This window comes from Manis javanica, chromosome 12 (genome assembly GCF_040802235.1).
Source record: "Manis javanica isolate MJ-LG chromosome 12, MJ_LKY, whole genome shotgun sequence".
In the NCBI taxonomy this organism is placed as follows: Eukaryota; Metazoa; Chordata; class Mammalia; order Pholidota; family Manidae; genus Manis; species Manis javanica.
Genome location: NC_133167.1, coordinates 92115300 through 92127314, shown reverse-complemented (window position 1 = coordinate 92127314; position 12015 = coordinate 92115300). Strand labels below are relative to the sequence as shown.

The following is a 12015-nucleotide window of genomic DNA, read 5'->3' as shown; positions in this document are numbered from 1 at the left end:
GCAAATCAAGGCTGATTAAGCAAGAAAAATAGGGAAGATGTGGGGGAAGGGACCCGTAGTCAGATGTGCTGGAAGCACGTGGGAGAGCTCACCGATTCAAAGGAAGAGCTGACCAGCCAGGCCTTGGAAAGGACATGGGGACAGGAACCTAAGGAGCTAGAGTTCACGGATATTTTTTCATGCCATCACGTGTTCTGGTCTTACATACTTGTCATCTCTGTTCATGTTTTCAGATTCCTGTGAGAGAATCTGGTTAGTACAGTTGGAGTCAGGCAAGGTCTCTACCCTTTGCGGACAGCCAGGCAGTGTAGATATGGCTCATGGCAGAACCATATGCCTTGGGCAGTCTCCTCTTTTCATACCGCCAACATATCTCAAAGCTAGATGGAAATGGTGTCAATCTCGGGAACTTATACTGTTGTATCCTTCTTCAGGCTCACCTGCAGGTTTTAAACTACACCAGCCCCGCTCCCCCCCGCCCCACTAATTTGGAAGATTCTGTTCTTGTGGTGGTTACCATAGAAATTCCAACTTGCATACTTAACCTGCCAAAGTTCAAGTTAATCAGTATCTTTGCTCTCCTGCCAGGCAATACAAGACCTTATAATACTTAAATTCCATTCCCTCTTACTTAATAATTGATTGGTTTATATTTTTTAGTTCAACTTTTGAAACACAACCAAAAGCTATTAATTACAACTTTATATTATCAATGTTCACTTACATTTGCCACTTTCTTTGCTCTTCACCATTTTTGTATCTGAAACATCCCAGATTTTTTTTTTCTGCTTCAAGTATATCCTTTGACATTTCTTTTAGGAGCTTTTGTGAGCTGAGCCCTTCCCCCGTGATCTCGGCTTGCGTCATGGTAAATAAACAGTGTTCCCCGCACTCTGTTCCTCTCAGAATCCGCCTGAAGAGAGATGGGCATTTACACATCATAAAGTCAAGTTCTGTCCTTGTTTTATCTCTGAAGCTGTGTGGGAAAGAGAAAGCAGAGAGGTAAGGTAGATGGCAAGGAAGAAGAGCTTCTGGTTTTGGAACTCAAATGCTCTTTTCTGTCTCTTCATGAAATTTTTGAGAAATTAGTGATTTCTCATTATTGTGTTGAGTTGTCTCTGGAGGAATGCAAAAAAAATTAATGAGTATGATACCAAGATTGGTAGTTATGGGAACCAAAACCATAACTGCTTTATTATTTTGTTTACCTGCTTGGCCCCTGTAGCTACCTGAGCTTGCAACCCTTGATGAGGAAGATAATATTAGGTAACCAAGAGAATGAGCCCAATGAGGAGATAGTAACTTCCATTTAAGTAGCACAAGGAAACCTTTAGCCAGGGAGACTTGAAAATGAGGTATTGCTTAAGCAGAATATTTTAAAGAGAAGATAGACATGACAATCATTTATAGCTGTGGACCCAAGTTGAACTATAAAGGACCTGTGATGCCCTAGGCACCAGGCTAGGTATTTAAAAAAATATAATATATTACATTCAGAACAAAAAAATTGTGACTCTTGTTTGGTGCTGAGCAGGAAGATGTGAGAAAGAAAACTATTTTAGGACTAAGGAAGGAAGAAAGGTTCTCACTAGACATTATCCCATATAGGGAAAAATATTTCAGGAATATGTCCTAGAAGCTCAAGGGCACATTTTAAAGTTTAAGTTTGAATAATACACCACTTAGTTAAGCCTTTGGTTCCTCTAAAGAACGTGATAAGAGTCCCAGACATAAGAGATTTGCATTTTCTCCCTGTTAGTTCATTTTACACATTAACTTTAAGGAATGATAGTGTTCAATGTGCTGTCGCTGTAAAACCTACTGTTCACAGGGTAAGGATTCTCAGGCCACTTGCAGTAAGTGGTGTGCGACTCCACTGAGGAAGGGAGCCTCGTGTGGAGAGGTTTTTCTACCAAGAAAAGCACCTTCTTAGTTCTCTTTGATGGCATGTATGGTACACTACATTCCACTGTAGCTATTTGTGTATGCCTCTGTCTCACGCTAAACCTCCAGTTTCTGCCTGTCTCTGTGTCCAGATTTCCCTCTTCTACAAGAACACATGTCTTGCTGGATCAGGGGCCCCCTTAATGAGCGACTTCATCTAACCTGTATCATCTGCAAACACCTTATTTCCAAATAGGTCATATTCACAGGTACTGGGGGGGTCAGGATTTCTGCATCTTTTGTAGAGACACAATTCAGCCCCTAACAGAAGGTTTTACTGTGAAGATGACGATGGAGCAAAAGCCTGAAGGAGGGTGGGGAGCGGGTGAACCTAGCCGAGATGGGGGGAAGCGCATTACAGCAGAGGAAAGAGCAGGTCCAAAGAAAGGCCTTGCTGGCTCTCCCACAACATTTTTGTGAACTGCTGTGGAGAGCCTGGAAGGTCAAGGAGAGAGTCTGCAACAGAGTCAGGCCCAGAAATGACCCACCTGCCTCTCAGTGAGGGCCTTTACCTAACAGTCCATCCATTGACAATGGCAATGACTCTTACACCCCAAGAGCGCAGCATGAGGTCGCAGAAAGCAGGGGGTGGGTCCCCTGCCTGTTACATGCCCGCAGTGGGCAGGGAGGCTTGCCGGTGCTGCTGGGGGCGTGCTAGCCACCGTCCTCCTTCATCTGCGCTCCAAGACATGGCCTTACCCAGAAGCACAGAAAGAGCCCTTGGGATGGTAGGGAATTTGGAGGCAGGTAGGGTAACAAACACAAGGGAGCCAAGTTTATCATTATAAGGCGCCGTAGGATTTCGTTTTCATCTCTTACTACACTACAGTCGCGATCAGTCCCAGTAAAATGGCCATCATAGGTAGTTTTAATTCAAGTTTTGTTAGCTTTTAAAATCCTATCCTGCCAATGAAAATTAGAGAACTAAAAAACAGGCAAGTTTTCTGAAACTGAAATTCGGAGTGAGAGGACCTGTCTTTAATAAAAATCTGACAGCAACTGATCGATTCCAGCATTATGAAAGGACCAATGTAGCATCAAAAGTTCTCTCTGATTTATTTTATTTCAGCTCACATCAGGAGTGAACCAAGCATTTCTTTAGACTTTTATTGAATCATCCCTGACCTTCTGCCTCCACTTATCTCCCAGCTGGAATGCGCTCTGGAGCCATCAGCCATCACCCCCACCCCGAGCGCCTCCCCTTTCCTTCCATCCTGCCCTGGCCTCAGACAACCATCCTCTCCAAACAGGCTTTGTTCCCCCCATGTTTGGAATGTTTCAGAGTAACACTGAATGCGAATGAGAGCCCAAGTCCCTTCAGTACATTCCGGTTACCTTCCTTTCACATTCCACACCTTGCTTTTTGCTGGAGGGGACTGGGTACCCCCCAAGGACCCCCACTCATGAATCCCCCAACTCCGCCTCATTTGGTCCAGGCTTGTTCTGAGACTAAGTTCTTTGTTCTATTCTCCTTGTGGCTCTGGGCCCCCTTCCTTGTTGCCCCATGCCTGCAACAGTCTCCTCCTTGTCTGTCCAAAACCTTTTCCGTATCCAAGTCCTCATGTAAGACTCTGGCCCTGCAGCTATTTTCTGGTGACGTGTATCCTTGGCTTCTTCCTCTGGCTGAGACAGGACGCACAGGGACATATTTAAAGGATGGCAGATGGAGAAAAAGAACAAAAACCAGCCAATTGCAAAGCCTTGCATTTTCTGGGGTTTTCAAAGTAGAAATGTTTACTACAGCCCTTGCTGGGGCTCCCTTCCCTCCTCCAAAATGGAGGCATTCAGTGGACTTGGGGCTGGGCTGTCCTCGGCCTGGCTGTTTGTTTCAGCAGGAATGTTGGGATGGGAAAGGGAGAAAGAGGAACAAAAGGCCTTGTGTATGCCTAGCAAAACCTCCTTGGAAATCATGCATGCACAAATATCCTTAAGGGGCTCAGAAATTAATTCATATTGAACCTCCTTTGGGCACCTTGCACATTCATATTCCTTGTATCATTTTTATCTTCATACACACACACGTACACCAGTCTCATTCACGATGCAGAGACTGAGGTCTGGAATGCCAAGTGCTTTGCTGTGTCTCGTAGCTGGTAAGGGGTGGAGCCTAGACTGAAATTGGTTCTGAGTTCAAAGCCTATGCTCTTCAATTTCCTCTTATTTAAAAATCAATATTGTTTTTCTGATTGTCTGAGTCATATATATTCTTTCTAGAAAACCTGGAAAGACAAAATGAAATATAAAATAAAAACAAGCAATCATTCCACCAGCCAGATATGGTAACTATTAATTTAGTGTCCTTTCCTCCAACCTAAATTTATGTTATACTGGACTGTCCTATGTCCTGCTTTTTCTAATATTTTTTTTTCTTTTGTTTATTTTTAAATAGACTTTGTTTTTTAGAGCAGTTTTAGGTTCACAGCAAAATTGAGAGGACGGTACAGAGATTTCCCATATGCCCTCTACCGCCATATGTGCACAGCCTCTGTTGACTTCCTGCCCCACAGTGGTACATTTGATATAATTGATGACCCTTCATGACACATCAGTATCACCTCAAGTCCGCGGTTTACATTAGGGCTCACTCTTGGTGTTGGACATTCTATGGGTCTTGACAAATGTATAACAACATATATCTACTGTGATAGTGTCATACAGAATAGTTTTACCACCCTAAAAATCCTCTGTGCTCCACTTATTCATCCTTCCCTCCCCAAATCTCTGAGGTTCTTATAGTCTCCATAGTTTTGCCTTTTCTAGAATGTCGTAAAGTTGGAATCACACAGTGTATCTTTTTCAAATTGGCTTCTTTTATTGGTAATATACATTTAAGATTCCTCCATGCCCTGTTGTGGTTTGGTAACTCATTTCTTTTTAGTGCTGAATAATATTCCATTGTCTGGATGTACCACAATTTATTTATCCACTCTCCTACTAATGGGCATTTGATTGCTTCTAGTAGCATAAGTAATGCTACTATAAATATCCCTGTGCAGGTTTTTGTGTGGACATAAGTTTTCAGCTCATTTGGATAAACACCAAAGAGCACAATTTCTGGATTGCATGGTAAGAGTGTATTTAGTTTTGTAAGAAACTGCCAAACTGTCTTCCAAAGTGGCTGTACCATTTTGCATTCCCACCATCAATAAGAGTTCCTGTTGCTCCACATTCTCACCAGCAGTTGTGTTAGAGTTTTGGATTTCTGCCATTCTAGTAGGTACTGTGATATCTCGTTGTTTTAATTTGCAGTTCCCTAAAGACATACAATGTTGAGCATCTTTTCATATGTTCATTTTCCATCTGTGTATCTTCTTTGGTGAGCTGTCTTTTCAGATATTTTGCCCATTTTTAATTAGGTTGTTTTCTTATTGTTGAGATTTTAGAGTTTTTGTATATTCCTGATAATATTCTTTTCATCAGATGTCTATTGCAAATATTTTACACCATTTTGTGGCTTATCTTCTCATTCTCTTGACAGAGTCTTTTGTAAATATCAAATATTTATCAATTATTCCTTCCATAGATCATGACTTTCCTGTTATTTTTCAAAAGTCATTTTTGTAATCAGTCATCTAGATTTTCTCCTGTGTTATCTTCTAGTTTTATAACTTTGTGTTTACATTTGTGTTTATGTTCTATTTTGAGTTAATATGTATGAGGAGATAAGGTCTGTGTCTAGATTCATTTTTTTTCCATGTGGATGTCCAGTTGTTGCAGCACCATTTGTTGAAAAGATTATCTTTTCTCCATTGTGTTGCATTTGTTTCTTTGTCAAAGATCACTTGGCTATATTTACATGCCTCTGTTTCTGAGCCTGTTCTATTGATCTATTAGTCTCTCTTTTCACCAATACTGTACTGTCTTGATCACTATCTTAAAGTCAGGTAAGATCAATCCTCCAACTTTGTTCTTCTCCTTCAATATTGTATTGGATATCCTGGGTCTTTCACCTCTCGACATAAACTTTAGGATCAGTTTGTTAATATCTACAAAATAACTTGCTGGGATTTTGATTGGGATTGCATTGACTCTATAGCTCAAGTTGGGAAGAACTGACATCTTGACAAAATTGAGTCTTCCTATCCATGAACATGGAATATCTCTCCATTTGTTTTTTGATTTCTTTCACCAGAATTTTGTAGTTTTCCTCACATCTTGTTCATATTTATTAGATTTATACCTAAGTATTTCTTTATTGTGGGGTGTTGCTAATTTAAATAGTATTGTGTTTTTGATTTTAAAATCCACTTGTTTCACTGCTGTATAGGAAAGGGATTGTCTTTTGTACACAGCAGTTCCCCCTTAACCATAGGTGATATGTTCCAAGACCCCTCAGAGGATGCCTGAAACCACAGATAATACCAAACCCTATATATACTAATTTTTTCTTGTACATACCTATGATAAGGTTAAATTTATAAATTAGGCATAGTAAGAGATTAACAATAATTATAAAATAGAAAAATTACACCAATATACTGTAATAAAATTTACATGAATGTGGTCTCTCCTCTCTCTCTCTCTCTCTCTCTCTCTCTCTCTTTCTCTCTCTCTCTCTCTCAAGCTATCTTATTGTACTCCCCAGCTCCAAGTGTTTTCACCCTTCTTTTTATGACAATGATTAGAGAGGACAAAATGCCTTTGCGATGAGATTGAAGTGACGTGAATGACATAGGCATTGTGATGTAATGTTAGGCTACTATTGACCTTCATGCATTATGGCAGGAGGATCATCTGCTTCCAGACCATGGTCGATTGAATAACAAAACTAAACCAAGGATAGGGGGGGACAACTTTATTAACCTTGTATCCTGCAACTTTGGTATAATTATCTATTAGTACCAGAAGCTGTTTTGTCAATTCTTTAGGATTTCCTACATAGATAATCACGTCACAAAAAAACAAAGACAGTTTTATTTCTTTCTTTCTAATCTGTACACTTCTTAAATCCCTTTCTTATCTTACTGCATTAGCTAGGACTTGCAATACAGTGTTTAAAAGGACTCGTGAAAGCAAATATCCTTGCCTTGTTTCTGATCTTAGTGGGAAAGCATGTGGTTTCTCACCATTAATTACAATCTTAGCCATACGTTTTTTTATAGATGTTCTTTATCAAGTTTAGGAAGTTCCTCTTCTATTACTACTTTGCTAAAATTTTTTCTCATGAATGGGTATTGGATTTTGTCAAATGCTTTTTCTGCATCTATTGATATGATCATGTGATTTTTCTTCCTTACATTAATTGAATGAGCCTTACATAACTGGAATAAATCCTCCTTGGTTATGGTATATTATTCTTTTGTATGTTGTTGGATTTGATTTGCTAATATTTTGTTGAGGATTTTTGCATTTATGCTCATGAGTGATATTGGTCTTTATTTTTCTTACAATGTCTTTGTCTGGTTTTGATATTAGGGTAATGCTGGGCTCATAGAATGAGTTAGGAAGTATTCCCTCTGCTTCTGTCTTCTGGAAGAGATTGTAGAGAATTGGTATAATTTTTTTCCGAAATGTTCGGTTGAACTCCCCCGTGAATCCATATGAGTCTGGTACTTTCTGTTTTTGAAGGTTATTAATTGTTAATTCAGTTTCTTTTCTAGATATAGGCCTATTCTAATAGTCTATTTCTTCTTGTGTGAGTTTTGGCAGATTGTGTCTTTCAAGGAATTGTCCCATTTCGTCTAGGTTATCAAGTTTGTTGGCATAGAGTTGTTTATAGTATTCCTTTATTATTCTTTTTATGTCCATGATATCTATAGTGATGTCCCTTTTTTCATTTCCGATATTAGTCATTTGTGTCTTCTCTCTTTTTTTCTGAGTTAACCTGGTTAGAGTTTATCAACTTTGTTGATCTTTTCAAAGAACAAGCGTCAGTTTTGTTGATTTTTTAAATTAATTTCTTGTTTTCGGTATCATGGGTTTCTGCTCTAATTTTTTTCTTTTCTTCTGCTTACTTTGGATTAATTTGCTCTTCTTTCTCTAGTTTCCTAAGGTTAAAGCTTTGATTATTTCTTTTAGCTCTTTCTTATTTTGTAATATATGTATCCAATGCTATAAATTTCACTTGAAGCACTACTTTCACTGCATCCCACATATTTTGATAAGTTATATTTTCATTTCATTTATTTTTTAACATCTCTTGAGATTTTTTTCTTTGAACCATGTGTTATTTAGGTGTGTACTGTTTAAATGTTCAAGTATTTTTGGACTTTCCAGCTATCTTTCTGTTTTTGATTTCTAGTTTAATTCCATTGTGATCTAAGAGCATGTATTATATGATTTCTATACATTTTAAGAATAAGGCTGAGAAGGTGATCTAACTTGGTAAAGATTCCACATGAGCTTGAGAAGCATGTGTATTCTGCTGTTTTTGGATGAAGTCATTTTTAGATGTCAATTACATCCAGTTGATTGATGGTGCTATTGAGTTCAGCTATGTTCTTACTGATATTCTGCTTCCTGGATCCATCCATTTCTGATAGAGGGGTGTTGAAGTCCCCAGCTGTAACAGTGGATTCATCTCCTTGCATTTCCATCAGTTTTGCTTCACTTATTATTATTTTTTCAATCTTTTTTTTCTTCCCGAAGTTTTTTTTTGTATCATTAATCTGCAATTACATGAGGAACATTATGTTTACTAGACTCACCCCATCACCAAGCCCCCCTGTCGACAAACCTCATTAAAGTCACTGTCCATCAGCGTAGTAAGATGCTGTAGAATCACTACTTGTCTTCTCTGTGTTGCACTTGCTGCACTTATTTTGATGCTGTGTTGTTAGGCACATACACATTAAGGAATGTAATTCCTTCTAAACAATTTCTTAAGTCAAAATTTCTACTACATTGTGCAATTTTATGTCTTGCTTTTTTTGCTCCCTAAAACCACATTTTTTTCCTTAGGTACAAGTTCTATTCACTCTACAAGTTAATTTTTTTTAAATCAACTTGGTTCAGACCAATTTGTGGTGATTCACAATACTGGTGCTGTAAGCTGCCATTCCTGAGCCCTGGGGAGTGGTGGGAGGGGCACAGGACAAAGGTGGGAGCAGGCTGAGAGGAGCCCGTGGCAGCGGCAGCCATCTCCAGCAAGAGAGTCGGCAGTGGGACAAGTGGGAGTTTCAGGCACTGGGTGAGAGAGCAGGTCAGCGTCAGCACAGACTGGGCCAGCGATACACCTTCCATCCCAGCTCTCAATATGGCTATCAGTAACTCCCAGCTCTCAATACAGAGGTAGAACCAGGATCCAAGGTACAAGGAAGTTTGAGGGCTTCTTAAGGAAGGAGCCAGATACTTGCGCAAAAGACATGCCAAGAATCAGAGTCTGTTTAGACTGACAACAAGGTCAACCCCCCTCACCTGGGCTGAGTGTCCAGCTGGTCTGCCTGATGGGCCCTCCAGTCTCTCTTCTGAAGCTCATGGAACTTCCTCATCTGCCACCTTGGAGTTATGTGTAACTTCCTGCCTCCTGGCAGCTGAACCACACTTTGAAAGTGGTAGTGATACGTGTTTGACAGGTAAACTGTTTATAGTAACTGCCTCTGGGAATTGCTTCAGTCCCTGCCCCATTCTGTTTTCCTGGGTGTGGGCCAAGTGTTCCTCTGTCTTCTGGAGCCCTGGTCTTGACTGGCCACGTCCATGCTTGGAATGAAGAAAGGAAAAGCGGCTCTGAAGAGAGGAATGGACCATGTTAAAATAGGAGGTTGGGTGGGGGTGGACTTGATGGCAGTGCCCTAAGGCGACCATATCAGCTAGGGTTCACATATTCTGCAGTCCTGAAGTCTCCCAGGTCTGCTCACAGAGCAGTCACACCTGGGCTTCAGGACCTCCAGGCTCCTTACACGACAGCACCCCTGGGCGAGTTCAGTGCCAGCCACTCCCTGGCTGCAAAGATAAGGACTGGCCTTACCCTGCTGTCTGAGAGAGGCTTTGGCATCTTTTGCGGATTTCTCCTGTGCCTTCTTTTGTTTTCATTGGACTACAGTTGTTGCTATTCCGTAACAGAATAATAGAGAGTGCTCTATAATTAGCAGCAGGATCATCCAATAGGCATTGCCTTGAAGCAAGGAGACATAGTCTGGTAAAATCCAGGAGAGAAATTTTCAGTACAAACATTTGAAGCTTCAAATTTTGAATCAGTGCATGACCAGTGCAGTGGGAGGACCAGGAAGAAGAGAGCAGGGAAAAAAAACAGTATAGTGATGTGGTCATGATGCAGAATCAGACACTCCTTGGTTCCTTCTTACTTTGTTATTGTCCAGTTTTGTGCTTTTACTTACTCTGAACTAAAGTTTCCCCAACAAGAATTTCCATCATGGCCTCTTAGAAAGGCCACTTACTCCACAACTGTCGGTTGAGCACCCACTAAGTACAGTGAGCCTCTATAAAGCATAACCATGTGTTCTTCGTCTTTCATCCCAGATGGCTCACACAGTATCTGACACATTTTAAGCATTAAATCAATGCTTACTGAGTAAGTAAATAAATGCACAGGTGGAAAAAAATGAATGGAGAAGAAATGAATCAATATGGAAGTACTGACTTTTGAGAACCTGCTTGGAAGAATTGAAGGTCAAGATGAAGTGTTAGCCTTGATGTCTCTGGCAGTCACTAGAGCACATCTGTGGAAGTAAATGGAAATAAGAGTTGGCTCCCTTAAAAATACACAGCACAGGAAAACAAGCTTGCTGAGTAAGTAATGGAAAGCAGGAAGTAAACCAACTGCATTGTGTGAGGAGCAGTGTGGCCCAACAGGACCGTTGGACCGATTTCGTTAATGCCCTTAATGATTAATACTTTAGTTCATAATTGACAAGTCATGGCAGAGAAGCCTGAAAACTGAAATGTCAATTGTTTCATTATTTTGGATTCTCCTAGGAGTCTGGGCCCTACTGATAGTCACCATGTGATCCACGGAAACATCAGCAAGGGGAGGTACATTTTTAACCTTTTGAAGTATTTAAATAAATGCAAATGAAATCAATTTAAATAAATTGTCTTGCGTTACCTGAATTAGCGTGGTGAAAAGACATCCTGACTGCCCTAAATATCTGGGTGCTCTACACAGGCCCTCATTTAGGATTGAGGCTCTCAGAACAGGGCTGCTGTAGAATGGAGTCACCCCACTTGTACCTGGGGGGACTAGAGCTCTAGAGATTTTTGCCTTGTCATTTCCTCATTAAATACAACAGAAAGGTCCATTTAGATGGGATTCTGGAGCACTGCCAATTCTTCCTGCCCTATCTCACTGTAAAATTCAACAAAGGGTCATAAATAATAGACTGCAGTCCAAAAAATACATTTGGGGAATCCTGTCCAATAGAACGACTGACGTCATTGACTTCCGCACGGCCTGTGATGTTTAGTCCAAACAGCGAGAAGCAAGACCGCAACCCCCAGTCTGGTTCTACTGGTTCTGCTGAGTGGAGGGATGAAGCACAGCCCAGGTAGCCCCGCTGTTCACTCACCTATTGCTGGTAATAAGTTGTCCCAGAAACCTGCAGGTTAAAACAACATTCTGTCTCATGACTTTGTGGGTCAGGAGTTTGGGAGAGCTCAGCCGGACAATTTTTCTGTTCCACGTGGCATCAACTTAGGTCAGTCAGTGGTGGTCGGCCAGTGGAGGCTCCATCTGGAGGGTGCACATGGCTCCACTCACATGTCCAGAGCCCCGGGGGGCTTGCTCGAACTGCTGAGCAGAGCCTGTTTGGGGGCCTCTACAGCATGGCGGTCTCCGGATATTGACTTCTTACATGGTGGCTCTGGCCTCCAGAGAAAGTGTTCTAGGAGACCTTGGTGACAGTTGCAATGCGGCTCACATCCTTGCCTCGGAAGTTCCAGAATGTCGCTTTGTAGCATTCTTCTGGTCAAGCGAGTTATTAAGGCCAGCCCAACTCCAAGTCGAGGGACGTTAGACTTCACCTCTCAGTGGGAGAAGTAGCAAGAATTTATGACCATCATTAACCTAGATTTGGATAACTGGAGACATTAGAGAACTTTCTGCCCAAGGAAGTGGAACCTACATAAGCATCCTTTCACTTGCCTGGGTCCTTGTCTGTAGTGGGAAGGAGGTTG

General features: G+C 41.0%; 1 long non-coding RNA gene across 1 annotated transcript; it reads right to left on the bottom strand.

The window, feature by feature from the left end:
* Positions 1–698: 698 nt before the first annotated feature.
* LOC140844813 (uncharacterized) lies at positions 699–11755 on the bottom strand. Its single transcript, XR_012123309.1, has 3 exons — positions 11409–11755; positions 10484–10562; positions 699–913 (listed from the first exon to the last, which is right to left on the bottom strand). It is a non-coding gene; the product is annotated as an uncharacterized lncRNA (long non-coding RNA).
* Positions 11756–12015: the final 260 nt, after the last annotated feature.